This window comes from Ambystoma mexicanum, chromosome 9 (assembly GCF_040938575.1).
Source record: "Ambystoma mexicanum isolate Mex_15411 chromosome 9, UKY_AmexF1_1, whole genome shotgun sequence".
Lineage (NCBI taxonomy): Eukaryota > Metazoa > Chordata > Amphibia > Caudata > Ambystomatidae > Ambystoma > Ambystoma mexicanum.
Genome location: NC_090931.1, coordinates 1,507,625,705 through 1,507,642,066, shown reverse-complemented (window position 1 = coordinate 1,507,642,066; position 16,362 = coordinate 1,507,625,705). Strand labels below are relative to the sequence as shown.

General features: G+C 44.1%; 1 pseudogene; it reads left to right on the top strand.

The window, feature by feature from the left end:
- The window catches only part of LOC138487544 (zinc finger protein 271-like), a 120,414-nt pseudogene extending 104,463 nt beyond the window's left edge, over nt 1–15,951 (top strand).
- The last annotated feature ends 411 nt before the right edge of the window (nt 15,952–16,362 follow it).

The following is a 16,362-nucleotide window of genomic DNA, read 5'->3' as shown; positions in this document are numbered from 1 at the left end:
TGAAATTGTGAGGTGTGAACAGTGAGGCAGCAATTTTTATTGTTTGCATCCTGTTCTCATGAGAATTAAACATTGGCAGCATTTTACCATTCTCACCCTTGAAGCTGCGCCATCCGGCAGCATATTATTGCAACTTATGATTGGAAACATGTATCTTCCCCCTTTCCTATAATTTATATGCATGACCTCATGTAATGTGCCCCTAGGCCCTTTGCTCTGGGACCGTGCAGCTGTTGGGATTATGTGTATTTTACCTCTGTATGGACCTGTAGTCTGGTGGCTGAAATCATTCCTGTAATTCACTGATGTGGCCTAATCGATGTACACCCTTTATTGCATCTTCTGTGTTGATCTATGACCATTGAACCCTCATTAGTGCTGTGTGCTGAATTCTCCCTTAGCCGAGAGCTTACGTTATCCATTGTATGTGTCTCCACTACTAGGCAGATGTTTTCCTACAGGGGGCAATGTGCTTCTTTTGTTTGAATGGCTCTGTTTTGTCCATGTCTCAGCACATAGTCTTGTTTTCACCAGGGGTGTGACCTGGTGTTTGTTAGTTTTAAGAACATGGGCAGACCCTTTGTTAGTTGTGTTTCACTTACTGAATGTTCAGTAACGGATTGAGCATTCTCCTCGCAGCCAATCCCTATGCAGCATTCTTCCCCTCACAGAACCTGCTTTTGGTAGCAACATGTAATTAAGTCAGGTTCCCTTGTGTTATGCCAGGGGAAAATGGTTCTCCTCACCAATCGCTGCACGACTTTACAGCACAGTCAAAGCTGCTGACCGTGCCAGCACATTCCTCGTGCGCTGTCCTGAACTGACTGCCTTTTGCTGTGTCAAACTATCTCTGATGGTCTGAGGCCTGCTATTGAAATGGCCCATGCATTGACCTCCATATTGAGACGTACTAAGTTTTAGGTACCTATGAAGCGTTAATGTATGATTGTATATATATTTCATGTGTTACATTCTCTACCCTTTAGTGTTTCTACTACACACACATAACTAACTGATGCATGTCTTGTTAATTCTAGCCTATGCTGATGTGAGTGTATGTGTTCAGTCAGGACAAACCTATGTCCCTATGTTACTCTATCTTTGTTGTTCCTTACATGGCTTAAGGCCTGCCGATAAATGCACCTATCTGTGTATATGCGTTTTGCTGACTGTTATCTATCTCATGTCACAAAGCTAAATATCACTACTTCTGGTACGTCATGTTAGTTGCCACGGTCTGTTAATGCTTGCTTTATCTAATGAATGCTTACTCTGTGGCCTGCTGTGCTCCCTTCTTTTGGGCCTATTCGCCTGCATCTATATCTGTGTATGTGTGAAGTGACTCTTCGCGTATAATTGCTGGTTAATTGTGTCTGTCATCTTACTGCACATCTAAACTCAGAATGCATGTGTGTGTGCATGAGTTGCTTTCTTCATCATCTCAGTGGAGAGATCTGGTGGGATTGACAGGGTGATCTGCTTGCAACCTGTACCTTTGGCCTTGGATATGTGCTCTCTCATGCTTTATGGGTTTTCTTAGTTTATATTTCCTCTCACATGGATAAACGTCTTACATCCCATTTATCCCAATAGTTCAGGCCTTGCAAATTTGAAATATCCCACAAGGCGCGGTGTGTGGCAGTGTGTTTAGGTTGCGGCAGAGTCAACAGCAACTTTTGGTCCTCCCGAAAACACTTTTGGATTTGTAGTCCTCCTAGTATTTCCTGCAATGTACTCCAGGAGGAGGACTCTCTGCATAAAACCACTGCGCCAGCGCAGAGCAGTGTGCGGCAGTGTATTTTGCTGTGCGGTGTTCTGTGCCTGGAGGCACTAATATCATTTTCGCCCAGTTTGGTGGCGAGTACTATAAGCTCCGGGTATAGCCCACTGCTGCTGTTTATGAACTTGTTTTGCTTTTGTACATCACTAACTGAGTTATTGGGAGTGTGTGTCCTGAGAGCAGGCTCCTAGCCCTTTAACTCTGTCTACTCCTACAGAACTATCATCCATTCTGCCGTTGGCCAAAGTGCCTCACCTTATAGGCTGTCCACAATTTATTCTTGCTGACTCACTGTGTGTCAGTTACACATAATTTGCATTCTTTAAATCATGAAAACGACACGTAACGGAAGTACGCTATGCGAAGTGCGGCACGGCAGGTGGGCAAAAGAACACATAGTCCGACTACATCCCGATCACCTGTTATAAAAAAAGGACCAACAGGACTTGCATTCAGAGAGGCAATCTCAGATCCCGGGCTTTTTTGCCACTATTACCCCAGAAATTGTGCCAGCAACGGGAGCAATCACTCCCGCTCCTCAATCTTTCATACAGGTCTCTCCTAATGAGAAATCATCCACTAGTTTGCCTCCCATTAACAACGATAACTCATTGCTAAAAATGTGTATTGTACTGCAGAGGCATTCCCTGGGAGGCATGCAGCAGCAAATCTCAGCAGCCACGGGACTGGATAATATGATTGGCACCCAACTATCTGCCACACCTGATCTCAGCAGCAAATCTCAGCATTCTTGGGACTGGATAATATGATTGGCACCCAACTATCTGCCACACCTGATCTCAGCAGCAAATCTCAGCATTCTTGGGACTGGATAATATGATTGGCACCCAACTATCTGCAACACCTGATCTCAGCAGCAAATATCAGCAGCCACGTGACTGAATAATATGATTGGCACCCAGCTATCTGTCACACCTGATCTCAGCAGCAAATCTCAGCAGCCACGTGACTGAATAATATGATTGGCATCCAACTATCTGCCACACATGATCTCAGCAGCAAATCTCAGCAGCCATGGGACTGGGTAATATGATTGGCACCCAACTATCTGCGACACCTGATCTCAGCAGCAAATATCAGCAGCCTTGTGACTGGATAATATGATTGGCACCCAGCTATCTGTCACACCTGATCTCAGCAGCCAATCTCAGCAGCCACGTGACTGAATAATATGATTGGCACCCAGCTATCTGTCTCACCTGATCTCAGCAGCAAATCTCAGCAGCCACGTGACTGAATAATATGATTGGCATCCAACTATCTGCCACACATGATCTCAGCAGCAAATCTCAGTAGCCTAGGGACTGGGTAATATGATTGGCACCCAACTATCTGCGACACCTGATCTCAGCAGCAAATATCAGCAGCCTTGTGACTGGATAATATGATTGGCACCCAACTATCTGCCACACCTGATCTCAGCAGCAAATCTCAGCAGCCTAGGGACTGGATAATATGATTGGCAGCCAACTATCTGCCACACCTGATCTCAGCAGCAAATATCAGCAGCCTTGTGACTGGATAATATGATTGGCACCCAACTATCTGCCACACCTGATCTCAGCAGCAAATCTCCAAAGACTGTTATCTTCTCTGGATTCTTCCTATTTTGATTCAACCAGTGAATCGGGCAGCATATCCATGTCTCAGGCATTCTCCTTTGCAGAAAATGTCCAGATCTGGACACTATTATGGCAAAAATTGATTCTTGGATGTCCTTCTGTTCCACTATTGCAGGAGCTCCAGTTGATTTTGGCAAAAGTTGTAGATGAGATTTTGATCAATAGTGCAGATTCAGATAATGTTTACCAGTTACTTTTGATCCCACTGAATCTGTTTCTCTTTCCCCGCTTCCCCCTGCCTTGTCTCTTATAGTTCTGGACCCGCAGGGATCGCAGTAGATCAGTCCACTTATTTCTCCTTCGCCTGATTCTTCCTCTGCTTTGGTGGAGGCTCTGTTCTGAGAAACGAGGACAGGAAATTCCTTGGTGGTATTTACACGTCCCCCTAGCCCTCTTAGTCATAAGCAAATCAAACGCCCTCAAAAAAACACCTTCCCAAACAGGGGATATGCATATCTGAGAGTGACACTACCCATGTTGTCGACCAACAGGATTTTATATTGGTTGCACCTAATCCCACCCCTGAGGCTCCTAGGAGAGTCTCCAGAGAACAGGGAGATGGTAATATTCGAAGGGTGCATTTGCAGTCCCTCCTTGATGCCTGGGTTTGCGAGTGCAGAGGTATATTCTGCAGAGCATCCTGGGTCCTCACTGGTTGGTACCGTTACAAATGGGAGACGGGTATATCACTGTGAAGATGGTTTTGCCACTGAGGGTTTGGCCCCCCACTTACAGAATCTTTATCTCCCTCCTCCTGTGGCCATACCACATCCCTTTGCTCCAAGCATACCCGGACCCATCGTTTCTGCCCGAAGTGATTCTCAGACTAATTCCCATTCTCAGTGTCGTGCATTAAACCACAAGGATCATGTACAAAAAGATCCTCAATTGCAACAAGATGTTCTGGCCCCTATTTGGGTGGCCCTAATTTAATTCAATAGCCCTCAAGGTTGGCCCGGTGGGCTCCTGGACCCCTCTATGAACCACAGACCACTCAGGTTAATTTCTGTAAGCCAAATATGGCCTCTGACTTCTTGAGGGGATATAGCTCGTGCCCTAATATTACTGGAAAGTGTGCTCACTCTATCAATAGCACAGCAGCTAATGGTACTATTACTCCTTCCCTTAACAACCAGCATCATAGTGAGCAATGAGGGCAGCTCCCATGTGGGAAATGGGCCACAATTGCGGAACTCATCCCGGCCAGATACAGTCCTTTCATGAAGTGTACTTTTTTACTTAAACTGTGGTCTGGAATACCTTGTCTAAACAATGTGTGCTCAGATGACATGACCCATGTAGTCACCCACTGTTGTTAGCCCCACAAATTGGGCCCTTGTTAAATGTATTTTTCCATCAGTACTGGCACTTCTGAGTACATGTACACTGGAGCTTCACAGAATGGGATTTGTGCTCACGGTCTGTAGAAAAACATGTTATGGCCTGAGCTACGTGAAAAAATAAGCCTGATGCCAGAGTATTGTCAAGATGTTCTGGCTCTTCATCAGGGCAAATCTGAATCTGAGAGAGTAAGCCTGCTAGCATTGATAGATGGTAACAAGCCGGTGAACAGGGGGCAAAGACAAGCAGTACATTGGGTGTCTGAAACACTGAGTGCAAACAGAATTAAGTGGACCAGTACACCTTCGGTCTGATCTGTCCTGGCTGTGTTGGAACACCAGGGGCTATCGCTCATTTCTTGTTCAGCCCTTGGGTGTATCACACATCAAGGATAGTGATATCTTCATGTTGCAAGAAACTTGGTTGAAGGAAGATTTCAACATTGACAGCTATCAAATACTATGCCATCATGTAATCAATGGGCTGAGAGGTAGGCCAGTGGGGGGCCTTGCTACTGGTGTACGGGTGCAATATAATATCACTCCCTACAACATTGGCTGTGTTTCCTCCCATATACTCTCACCATCGTCAGTGGGCCAAGGTGCCTGCGTGATTTTAATAATCAACGGCTACGACCCCCCCCAGAAGGTTCTGGTTCCCACAACTTGCAGAGCATAGTTAAAGAGATTCTTACTGTATGGTTGGAATCAAACCCTCGTGGGAAAGTAATCTTTGCCAGTGTGATCTAAATTCACTGACGCTAAAGGATTACTTAGCGCTGGTAAATGAAAACGGTTATAATCTGGTGGTAACCGGTGCAAATAATAAGCATTCCATCAGAAGTTCAAAATGGGGAGCATTGATTGATTGATTCAAACGATCTCCAATGTTTGAATTTAGGAACCTCTGTTGATGACCCAGTTGAGCCCACTCGAACCAATGGAGTTTCCATTCCTGGACATTTTGATTATGTTTTCATGGACCTAAGGACAACAATGAAGTGTGGGGACCCTCTTGTGAAACACACTAGTCTTAGTGATCATGCCATATTGAAGTGGCCTATAATAGTAGATTCACCGCAGTATTTACATTATATCAACTCGAGAGCTACAGTAAATTCCCAGGGTAACCACCTCATTTGGACAGAGACAAACATTCATATTATGACTAGTCTTATTCAAAACACTGAGCAGAGCATATCTGTGTGGCTACTCAATAACAACTGGGACTTTAAACTAACGCTAGATCCCTGAAGGATATGTTTCATTGCATTAGTGGGAAGCCAGGAAGCTTTGCTTGTGGTGGGTCACCCTTTGATATGTTGATACACAAGAGTAAATTGGAGCATTGTTTGGCTTGTGCACAGATTACAAAGAACGTTGTGTTATTCACTATGGAGAAGGATATATTGACAAGGAACATACACACTCGTTAAAAAACCTGGGTAAAGGCTCACCAAGCTTCTTTGCACAGTGCCAGTTGGATCCGGCTCTTTAACCTGTTGTGCACCAACGCTAATAAGAGGTTTTCGTCCATGATTAGAACATACACTGCGGGCACTACTCCACTGAAGGATAATGCCATCCCTGAGTCATGTTGGGTAGCTACTATAAAAACGGTATACTACGATGAACAATGCAATTTCTCGCCCATTACTGGCAGGCCTTTTAAACTTGGATGTAGATGACATTCTTGACATCCTTAAGGGTTTATAGAACTCCAGGGCCCCTGGTCCCGATGGAATTGCTAACGTCATAATTAAGGCAAATCTGATATTCTGAGTGAACACCTCTTTCACAGTATTATTGAGTCTGGAGAAATACCTGGCAGTTGGAGGCAGTAGGTCTTGATCACGGTCTTTAAGAAAGGGGATAAGATAGATCTCCTTAATTATAGACGGTTGGTCATGCTAGACAGTAGCCAAAACATCTTTGCAATCCTTCTCCTGAAAAAGATGAATGTTTGGGCCGAGGAGAGGGTATTGCTCAATACATTCCAAACTGGCTTCTGCCAGGATCACGTTGCTACTCTCAATATCTGTGCCCTTCAAAGTCTTATTGTTGACATGGAGTATGGCAAGGGGAAAGGGTTATATGCCTGCTTTGTGGGTTTTTCCAAAGCTTTTGACACAGTGCAGCGTGATCGATTGTGGACCAAGTTAACCGGCTGGGGTATTGACTCTAGATTGCTATCTTATTAGAGAACTTTTTTTATAACACCAACTTCGTGGTGTACGTGAATAAGGGGGGCTAGTGTCGAAATCCATATCTACCAATCATGGTCTGAAGCAGGGATACGTTTGTGCACCTCTATTTTGTAATGTATATACTTCTGACATAGCTGTGGCTATTGATGCAGTGAGAAACTTTCCACCGGCTCTGGGGAGTGATCCAGTACCAGGGCTCGGCTATGCTGATGATACCGTGCTGCTGGATCACACCCCGATTGGCCTTCAACGCTCTTGCTTCCTTTGCTCAGCAAAATAATCTTACCATTAACATCGATAAAATTAAGATTGTAATCTTTGGTATGCTTGGAAGCTGGGTGAAGTGGCCCTAGAAGTAGTCGACAGCTACTTATATCTTTGTTTCCCCGTCAAAGATCAACCTAATAATGGCTATCATGGAGATTTCATAATGTCTAAGACCCTGGAAAACATGGTGGACCCGCAAGACGTTTGTAAGTAGCAAAGGTGGATGTAACATCGAGGGATTGATTTTGGTGTATAGAACTAGTATTGTGCATGGGATTCTATATGGCACTGTGCCATTACGGATCGCAAAATGAAGTGGTTGGAAACCTTGGAGGAAAGGCTCTCATGCTCCATCTTGGGGATTTCCACCTTGGTCCCTATTGAAGCTTTTATGATTGGTGCTTGGTCTTGTGTCTCTCCTTTCACCTAATCTTACTCCAATTCCCAGAGTTTTCCTCATTGCGGGGCATTACCACCGGGCCACCTCTAATCTCAATCTTCATGTCTCTACGCTGAAATTCCTGGAGCTGAGAACTGTTTTCCAGTCAGTGTTGTCTGCTTCTAATCCCCACTTGTATTGCCTTTCCATTAGAGGGGGCATTCGAGGTCTGGATTTCTTTTCCGGCAGCCAAAAGTGTCTGATTATTTTTTCTTTGTAACCATATGTCTGGCTCTGCCAGCTCTGTTTTTTTACTATTGTTCATTTAATGGTGTAACCACCATCTGATGAAGAGGTCTATGGGACTTGGACTGCTAATGCATCTACCATCTCAGCACAATATTGTCATTATTTGTATTTGTATTTATGTTTATTTATTTATAAAGCGCAGCCAGGCCCTGGGGCATACAGGCGCGTCAGTTTAGATCTGGTTACATAAAGTTACAGTTTACATTTGCATGCGGTAGGCAATGGTTACGGTTACAGTTAAATAAAGACATTAGTGTTACAGGTACATGCATGTTGCAATGTTCATGCGGTAGTCAAAGGAGGATGCAGTTAAATAATATAGTATATTATTTACAATACGTACAGTGAGCAGGCAGCAAGTCTAGGAACTGGGAGGGTAAACTGTCATTGTGTCCAAGTCATGAAGCCAACTCTTAGTGTTGCACTTAATTAGGTGGAAGGAGGGGTCTGACCTGAGGGGAGCGGGGAGTGTGTTCCATAACTTTCAGGCTTGTACATGGAAGCTGGCTCCTCCCGAGTTATGGAGTTTGAATCTCGGTATGGACATCGTGTTTGCTTGTGCTGCTCTAAGTGGTCTTGATGATGTGTGTGGGGTAAGTTGGTTAGTATGGTAGGCTGGTGCAAGGTTGGCTCTGGCTTTGTGTGTAAGGGCAAGAGCTTTGAGAGATATTCTATGCACTACTGGGAGCCAGTGCATATTGCGTCTATTCTCAGAGATGTGATTTCTTAGGGATGTTGAGGGCTGCCCTGATGGCATTATTTTGAATTACTTGTAATTTGTTAATATTTTTGTGGCTAGCACCTAAATCGAGAGCGTTGCAATAATCTACTTTGGACAAGCGGATGATGACGCTACTGCATTAGTTTGTTTGGAGAAGGATAAGGTGGCATCAAGGTAGATGCCAAGGGTTTTAGTGTTTGAGACGGTGATGGGATTACCATCTATAGTGAAAGATTTGAATGCAGTATTTAGTTTTTTTAGTTTAACGTGTGTATCAAGGATGAGCAGCTCAGTTTTTTCATCGTTGAGACAAAGTCCATGTTGTGCCATCCACGCTTGTATTACTGTATAGATTTCATTAAGGGTTTTGCTGTCAGTTGCATAGTCTCCAGAGATAGGAATGAGTATCTGGGTGTCGTCCACATAGTTAGTATACGTGACACCCAGGTAGTCAAGGATATTGAAAAGGGGCTTTGTGTAGATATTATAGAGCGTTGGGGACACACAGGAGCCTTGCGGGACCCCACAAGGTACCGGTGAAGGTTCAGCCGAGTCAGTGGGAGAGGAGACCCTCATAGTAGTGTTCGCCAAGACAGAGCTGATCCAGGCAGTGGCTGCGTCGGAGAAATGTGCTGCAGATTTCAAATGGTGGCAGAGCGTTTCGTGGTTGACCAAATCAAAAGCTGCTGACAGATCAAGCAGTAAGAGGAGTGCTAGTTTACCATTGTCTTTTAGGATTTGGATCTGAGTAGTAAGATCTATTAAGGCAGTTTTTGTGTCTGGGTCGGAAGCCGGATTGCCTTAGTCCCAAAAGATTGTTTGATTCTAGATAAGCCTGTATTTGCAGGTAGGCTTCTCTATCTAGTATTTTTAGTAAGAAGGGTACAGTTGCTATCAGCCAATAGTTAGACGGATTGGCTGGGTCAAGAGTTGGTTTTTTGATTCGTGGTATGACCCAAGCGTCTTATAAGTTATCAGGCACTTCTCCAGTTTTGAAGGAGGCATTGATAAGGTTAGTAATAAATGGGGCCAGGTCATGTGCCACTGCTTTATTGATCGGGGCAGAGCAAGAGTCACCTTGGCAATTTGAAGGTTTGAGTTTCCTAATGATATTTTCCACTTCCCAAATTGAGGGGGGTGAGAAACTAAATGGTTTACAAGTGGGTTCAAAGGTGGGCGTCTTGTTGGGAAGTTGTTTGTATTCAGGGTCAGCGAGTAACCAGCATTTTTTCGCATTGATTTTCGATTGTAAGAGAGCTTTTTTATCCAATAGTGCCTTCTGCATGTTGCTGCACCATAGTGCATCTGTGATACATGTGTCAATAGGGGCGATAGGGGATTCTAATTCTTTTAGGATCTTGAAAAGTTCTTTTGTGTTTGATTCCGCTTGTGTAATCCTTTTGTTGTAGGTGTCTTTTTTAGCGAGAATAATGGCCTCTTTGTAGTTAGCGGATGCTTGGGCTAGCTCATTCTTATTGGTTACTGAAGGGCACTTTTTCCAATGTGCTTCTGCAGTTCTCTTAGTTTTGTGTAGTTCTCTCAGATGTGGCGTGAACCATGTATTCAAATGACGTTGTGGTTTAGATTTCCGCAATTTTAGGGGGGCGATGGTATTCAGAGCTGATTGTAAGTATCTACTAAGACTGTAGGGTCAGAAGTGGCAGTGTTGTTGAGAAGGGGGAGTAATAGCGGTAGGAGTTTATCCGGTGTAATGTCTTTCTTATTCCTAGTGCGGGTAGCTGGAGCAATGATAGGAACCGGGAGTTGTGTGTTGGCTTTGATGGAGAAGGTTATTTTATGATGCTCCGACCAGATACATGGATCATTAGATAGGAGATCAATAGAGCAGTTAAGGTTGGTGAGCCAGTCCAGTGTTCTTCCTTTGATATGTGGAGGCTCATGAATAATGTGGGCGTGACCCAAGTCAGATAAGGTGTTGGCTAAATCAAGGGCGTTAGTATTCATGGGGTCGTTAAGACCAAGTTTAAAATCCCCAAGTAGGATAGTTTGTGAATTGGGTTTAGTGTCAGTGGATATAAGGGATACAATATCCTCTATGAAAGAGGAAATGGGTCCTGGTGGTCGGTCGATAAGGTGCACTATTGCCGTATGGTTAGGTGATAATGGTAGTTTGATGGACAAATATTCAGCAGAGGGGATTTGAGCATCCTGAATGACTCTAATGTCAAAGGTGTTTCTGAAGATGAAGGCGAGTCTGCCTCCCTTCACCTGATTGGTGTTTCTATCACATCTAATGATAGCATAGTCATTTGGTATAGCAAGGGCCAGTGATACGCCAGAGGCTGCATTTAGCCAGGTTTCCGTAACCGCAAGGAGATCAAGCTTTTCAGAAGTTATGAAATCAGCGATGTCCAATGCGTGGGCGGAGAGGGACCTGGCATTCACCAAGGCTGCTTTGATGAACGTGTCTTTTGCAGGGGTTTTCTGTGGTGGTAGAGGTGCGTCATGCAAAGTGATAGGGGCTAGCTTACTATCTGAGTCAGTGGCCAGATTAGCTAGGTTGTTATCTCTACACAAGTGTTTGTTGCTCTTGTGAGCGTGAAGTTGGAGGTTTTTAGTCCACAGTCGGGCTCCTAATCTAGAGTTTCTGATTATGATGTTAGGCTGGTGGGAGCGTAGTGAGGTTGGAGCGTAGTTGTTTGTGATATTGTTGCAAGATAGGTGTGAACTATTATGTAGCTTCAAGTATGGGTGCTGTTTTAATGGGGTGGCTCTGGAATTTAGTCTGAAGTTTCTATTAGTAATAGAGCAAGGTTGATTCGGTGTTGGTCTGGTAGCAAAGTGGCGTATCCAGAGTGTTGGATCATCCAAGTAAGGGATGGCAGAGGCCATAGTATTAATCCACAAGGTGCGGGTAATAGCTACCTCAGGTGTGCTGGTGGAAGTGTATTGGTTAGTATGTAGGTAGGACTTACATGTCCAATGTCTGATGTAAATGGACAGTATGTGAATGAGAGTAGTTAGGGACCAATATATAGTGGAGTTAGGCGATGCCTGTGGGCAAGGGATTGTGAGCTGCGAGTGTGAGGTACAATTGGAACGCACTTAAGATGAAATGCAGTGTCTAACGGCTGGGTTCACTGAAGTTCATTTAGGCTGCCGCAGTGATAGGACCACAGCTTAGTTCCCAAATTAATCAATTTGGCTAGGTTGTAGTAAAAGTGATACCTAAGTTCAAGATAGGAGCAATTAGCTAAGGAATTTACATAGGGGCAACACCTAATTAGCTCAATAAAAGATGTCAAACCTTGGAATGTGTAAAATATCTCAGAAAGAATCTGAGAAGTAGTAGAACCTGCACTGAATACAGCAATATTTGGCATCAAGCCTGATGCAGCCCTCCACCCAAAGAGCTTCATTTGTGTCACTGCAGCAGAAGCTGGATAAATATTGCTGCAGCATTAGAAACAAGTGAAGTCCTAACACAAAGCCACAGAAAAGGAATGTCTAAGATCCAACATGGAATAGAGAATCGAGATTCCAAGCTGGACATGATTCAGTTTCATTGAAAGTGATTCACCGTTTCAAGAGTGTGCTCTATTCACTCCCAAACCATTTCATGAAGCTACCCCTTGTTATGCACTTTTGTAAACCTCAGCAGTACTTTTACAGCACGTGACATGGACATTTGTAATATCAGCCAACATGCAATGCTCCTTTGCCAAGATATAAGCCCCTTTGCCTTGGCAAATAGCGTCTTTGGAATTTCTTTCTTTTTTAATGCCTTTTAATATAACACCCTTAACTAATGTAATCTCAAAACTGAGACACTGAGAGGAAATAAAAATGTGTCTATGCATTATTCTACATGTTAATCTGTGTTGTATTGTCCATTTCACTTTCCTGCTTGGTGAAGGTTTAGAAAGGTTTATTTTATTATACTTTTTGGTATTTGGACTGTGTACAGCAAGATTGAACAGTTCTGCATTAGATCTATTGATGTTTAGTTTGTAGAATGACATGAAATAATACAAGGGGCCTTTGCTTCTTTTTTCAACAGAGAATGAGCAGTCGCCAGAAGATCCATACTGGGGAGAAGGGCTATGAGTGCATGCAACGCAATGAGCACTTTCATCACGCAGCACATTTGAGAAGGACTCCGACATCCCACACAGGGAAAAGACTGTACCAGTGTACAGAGTGTGAGAAAAGATTCACTAAAAAGTCAAATCTGTACCAGCATCAGAGGATCCATACTAGGCAGCGACCCTACCAGTGTACAGAGTGTGAGAAAAGCTTCACTTATAATTCACAACTGCAGCAGCATCAGAAGATCCATACAGGGGAGCAACCATACCAGTGTACAGAGTGTGAGAAAAGATTCCCAAAAAAGTCAAATCTGTACCAGCATCAGAAGATCCATACTGGTGATCGACCATACCAGTGTACGGAGTGTGAGAAAAGCTACACTCAGAGCTCAGATTTGTACCAGCATCAGAAGATCCATACTGGGGAGCGACCATACCAGTGTACAGAGTGTGAGAAAAGCTTCAGTCAAAGCTCAGATCTGTACCAGCATCAGAAGATTCATACTGGGGAGCGCCCATACCAGTGTACAGAGTGTGATAAAAGATTCACTAAAAAGTCAAATCTGTGCAAGCATCAGAAAATTCATACTGGGGAGCGACCATACCAGTGTACAGAGTGTGAGAAAAGCTTCAGTCAAAGCGCTGCTCTGTACCAGCATCAGAAGATCCATACTGGGGAGCGACCGTACCAGTGTACAGAGTGTGATAAAAGCTTCACTCAGAGCTCTGCCCTGTATGAACATCAGAAGATCCATACTGGAGAGCGACCATACCAGTGTACAGAGTGTGATAAAAGCTTCACTCAGAGCTCACATCTGCAGAGGCATCAGAAGATCCATACTGGGCAGCGACCATACCAGTGTACAGAGTGCGATAAAAACTTCAGTCAGAGCTCAGACCTTGGGCCTCATTACGACCCTGGCGGTAAGGGGTTAGCGCCATCGTTAGCTGCGCCGACCCCTTACCGCCAATCACGAGTTCCCTTTCCGCCATGGCGGATTTTACACCTGCTTCTAGCGGGTGTAAAAATCCATGGCGGTAAGGGAACTTGGTGTTAATTACGCCACCGTAATTTACGGTGGCGTAATTAACGCCTTCCCCACTCCCATTATGCCCTATGGGGCAAAAATGGGAATGGGGAAGGGTAAATGGGGATTGGGGATTTACCGCCCCGCCAAGGTCGGAATGGGGCGGTAAATCCCCTTACCGCCATGGTGTTAACGTAGTTAGCACCATGGCGGTAAAGTCACGGCCCTGGCGGTAACTTTCCGCCAGGGTCGTAATGAGGCCCCTTGTCAAGCATCAGAGAATTCATACTGGGGTGCGACCATACCAGTGTACAGAGTGTGAGAAAAGCTTCAGTCAGAGTTCTGCTCTGTACAAGCATGAGAAGATCCATACTTTACAGCGACCATACCAGTGTACAGAGTGTAAGAAAAGCTTCAGTCAAAGCTCAGATCTATACCAGCATGAGAAGATCCATACTGGGGAGCGACCATATCGGTGTACAGAGTGTGATAAAAGCATCACGCGGAGCTCTACTCTGTACAAGCATCAGAAGGTGCATACTGTGGAGCGACCATACCAGTGTACAGAGTGTGAGAGTAGCTTCTGTGAGAGCTCAAATCTGTATCGGCATTCGAAAATCCATACTGGTGAGCGACCATATCAGTGTACAGAGTGTGAGAAAAGCTTCACTCGTAGCTCAAATCTGTACCACCATCAGAGGAGCCATACAGCGGTGCGACCATACAAGTGTACAGAGTGTGGGAAAACCTTCAGTCAGAACACATCTCTGACCAAACAGGAGAGGGACCATACTAGTATATGGAGTGTGGGAGAAGCTTCACTCAGTGCTCACAACTAAAGCAGCATCAGAAGATCCATACTGGGGGGGGGGGCGACCATATCAGTGTACAGACTGTGCCAAAAGCTTCACTCAGAGCTTAAGTCTGTACCACCATAAGAAGGGCCATACTGGGGAGCGATGAAACCAGTATACGGAGCAGGGTCTGAAATTAAGATTCAATGAGCAGGAGCTAAAACCAGCACCTAGGTGCCAGGCATCGGGCAAGGCAGGAGCTACAATGAGGAGCTAGGAGTGAGTAACCAGTGTATCGCAAATCTCACTTCCACATGAGATGCACACTTTAACTTTTTGCCCATTATGTATAATTTATTATGTTTAAATGGGAGCATTCTCAAATACTCAATGTTAATGTCATTTAGCTCCTGGTAACTGTTCTTTGCATACTATTCAAGCTAGAAAGCAGGAGCTCAATATCTCTCCCCTCAGTTTGGAAACCTTGCAGAGTGTGGGAAATGCTTCAGTAGATCTCATATGTACACGCATCAGAGGATTCAGACAAGTGAACATAGTGTGAGAAAAGCTTCACTTGTAGCTCAAGCCTATCCTGGCATCGGGGGATCAATATTAGGAAGAAGCCCCCATCAACGCATACAATTAAAGAAGAGCTTCAGTGACCCCCCTATCTTTGAGTTGGAATTGAAGGGCCCATGCTGGGGAAAAACCTCTGGTAGGCACTTTAATCTGGCATCACACATGACATTTCACCTGAAATCCCACATGGGAGATAAACCATACTATTTTACTGAGCGTATGAAAAGGTTTGCTTCCAGCTCAGCCCTGAACCAGCATTGGAGGATCCATATAGTGGTGTAAAGATTGTACAAGTGTACGGGGGTGTGAGAGAAGCTTCCTGTACAACTCTGATCTTTACATCCATGGGAGGATCGTACAGGGGAGAAGCCGTATGGGTGAAGGGACTGAAGTCAGCAATTCAATCCGGTATCCTGTTACGACATCAGAGACATTTGACCAATGCTGTTGCAACCAGGCCTCCATATTAGGTTTATACCAGGCCTTTTTATGCATGAAAATCTTGTAAACGTGACTGCTTTATTATTTTCCTGTGTACATTTACGCTCAAGTTTAGAGCAGAGGGCAGTGCAAAGGTCATGTTACTTGACAGAAACCAGAATTTTGCTTTTGATTTTTATCTTCATGGATCTAATTGCAATCCATGGGCTTCTGGAGAACAGAATGTATTTCTCTGCAGCCTTTCAACAAATGAAACTGCACACTGTGATAAAAGGAATGGTTTCTTTCCATTCAGCGTCTGCTGTGTTGTGTGTAGAGTCTCATGGAGCAAACAGAAGCACTGTGCATATTTATTTTCCCTGCATTTTAGGATTGGATAATTAATAAAATGGAAAACTAAGTTGCAATTGAGAATTCATCTTTTGTAACAAATTATCTCTTTTTCCAGTTATAGCAAACCAGTATTGCACAATTCTATTGTTCAGAGTTCCTGTGCTGTGTGCATAATCACGCACAGGCAGATCATTTTTACACTTATAATTTAATTTACACTCTAATTATAAAAACAGTGTGTAAAATGATGAGTATGCACGGTCTAGTTTACCCATTCAACCTTGCAGTAAATGGGGTACATAACTATAAATGGTCAGTGGCAGCAGAGTCTTTGCTCAAGGGTAATTGTCATTACACTGACCACAGGTGTTATAGCCTCTCAATTCTTCAAGACTACAATTAAAACATCCAAAACCTGACTCTCCAGGAAGTGCAAACACTGTTCAAAAACAAACAAATGAAAGTTACATTTGTAACTGAAATAGAAACTCA